Source organism: Procambarus clarkii, chromosome 71 (genome assembly GCF_040958095.1).
Source record: "Procambarus clarkii isolate CNS0578487 chromosome 71, FALCON_Pclarkii_2.0, whole genome shotgun sequence".
Classification (NCBI taxonomy): domain Eukaryota; kingdom Metazoa; phylum Arthropoda; class Malacostraca; order Decapoda; family Cambaridae; genus Procambarus; species Procambarus clarkii.
The window spans coordinates 4,579,683-4,582,404 of NC_091220.1; positions in this window are offsets into that span (position 1 = coordinate 4,579,683).

Here is a 2,722-nt window from a genome sequence, read left to right on the forward strand (position 1 = left end):
ATCTGGGAAGAATGAACACATATTGGTGCATTCGGATGATAAAAACTAACTACTGTAGTTTAATTGATCAACAGACTGTATATCATATGCAGACTGTATGTGGATCTGCGGGCCACTCCAAACAACAGCCTGGTGGACCAAGCTCCACCAGGGCTAAAGCACAAAGTGATATAGATGTGATAGAGAAACTAGGTCAATGGAGGAGTAGGTCTGTATATTAAACAGCACCTGACGTGCACAGAGCTACTAAACTCAATGTGGTGGTAGATTGGTGGGGGGGGGGGGGGGGAAACATTGCAGAAAAAAAACAAAAATACAATTTGGTCAACAAAACAGCATTGTTTAAAATAGAAGACATGGGTTGACATTTTGGGGGTAAGGTAGGTTACATTGAGTTAATTAGTTAGTACTTAGTTTTTATCTTAAAACTGGTTGGGAGAGGTACAGTGTTGCTGTGCTGGTGAAAGAACACCTACAGGTAAATTAAATAATGATTGCGAATCCACAAGAAGTTGACATAATAGCGCTAGAGATCTGCAATCAGGATGATAAACTTTCCTTAAAGAATTTGACAAACACTTGCTGATAGGACATGAAGTAAATGAAATGTATGTCAAGTTTTGTGAAATATATGATAAAAGCACAACAAAATTTGTACCAAAGGAGAGATGCAGAACTAGGAAAAGGGGTTTGTTCAACAGAAATTGCGAGAGGGGCCTGAGACCCAAACACACACAAATGGAATCAATATATAGCAAGAGGCCAAACCCCCAAACATACAAGCGATGCAAAAGATGCGAGAAACAGCAGCAGCATTAAGGAGAGGGACTTAAGGACCATAAATAAAGTGTGAAAATAAACTCGAGTAAATTTTTTTAACTACTCTCGACAGTGAAGAAAAACAAATATTCAGACGATTGTGTTAGAATCATTAATCTTACACTTTCGGTCATATTCAACAACACAAATACATACACACACATTCCTGTTGCTGTAGCAAGTGAAGAATTACACACACAGATCACAATAACGTGATGCATCAAATGAACAAATCCACAAGGGCCGTGACGAGGATTCGAACCTGCGTCGGGAGCATCCCAGACACTGCCTTAATCGACTGAGCTACAACAGGGTAAAAGGGTTGAAACCGAAGTTCTACTGAACTTACTGGATCCCATAGCCTCTCCGAGGCACAAACCAGGCTTTTAACACAAACCCCCCCCCCAACCCCCCCCCCTGCACCCGAGCTATGTCAACAGGCCGTCTCCCTCTTCGCCCTTACATCATCACACACAGATCACAATACCGTGATGCATCAAATGAACAAATCCACAAGGGCCGTGATGAGGATTCAAACCTGTGTTCTGGGAGCATCCCAGACACTGCCTTAATCGACTGAGCTACGGACAGGGTAAAAGGGTTGAAACCAAACTTCTACTGAACTTCCTGGATCCTTTTACCCTGTTGTAGCTCAGTCGATTAAGTAAATGCCACTTACTTTTGCAAAATTATTACGAGATCTATTATTCTATAGAATAATGCATTATAAATGCATATATGCATATAAATACAAAACAAGTAAATGTAAATAATTTTACCTTGCACCTAGATCCACCAAGCCTTGTATGGCGCCGCGTTTCAGTACTTTCGGAAATCTAGAACTATCTTGAATCTCTAATCTGCAATGAAACAATACATATTATTGCACTTAACCACCAAACATGGATGAATGTAGAAAATACAGAACTATTAGCTGAATATCAAATAAATGGATTTAATCTATTTCACACAGATAGATATATTAGATATTATATTATATTCCTTTCCTCCCTAGAATCTGGATGTAGCAGGTGCTCAATTGTCAAAAGTGAAAAATTTGGTTTATTTAACATACACGCCATAGACCGGCTTGGGAAAAAAAGTTCGTAAAACCCAGGGGCCATAGACCGGCTATGAAAGAAAATTTGAGAAAACCCTGGGGCCATAGAACGGCTATTTAATCCCCTGGAACGGACCTGTGCATGGGCCACTGAGGCATCAAAAAAAAACATAGACCGGCTTGGGAAAAAAGCAAAATAGCCGGTCTATGGCCCAGCTGATGGCTGTGCATGAATGGCTAATGGCTAATGGCTGTTAGTTATGGAGCTAGGTTAGACTATGTATGTTTAAATCTCTGATTTAAACAGAGCCAGTGTTCAGTCAAATAACTGAATTTATCAAATCTTATCCTTGTATAATATACAAGCTGATGTGAGATCCCTGTCTACAGGTGGACTGGAACTATTATCCAGTAGGCAGTCTACTGTATTTTATCAAACCCTTATTAGTATAATAGATCTCGTAATAATTTTGCAAAAATAATGGCATTTACTATTTTTAAAAGATTATTAGAAAATTTACAGAAATGGTGCATTCGGAAAACAAAACCAATTTTTCACTTTTGACAATTGAGCACCTGCTACATCCAGATTCTAGGGAGGAAAGGAAGGACGATCTTACTGGATCCCATAGCCTCTCCGAGGCACAAACCAGGCTTTTACATAACCCCCCCCCCTGCACCCGAGCTTTTTAAAATAGTAAATGCCACTATTTTTGCAAAATTATTACGAGATCTATTATTCTAATAAGAGTTTGATAAAATACAAACCCTGGGGCCATAGAACGGCTATTTAATCCCCTTGAACGGACCTGTGCATGGGCCACTGAGGCATCGAAAAAAAAC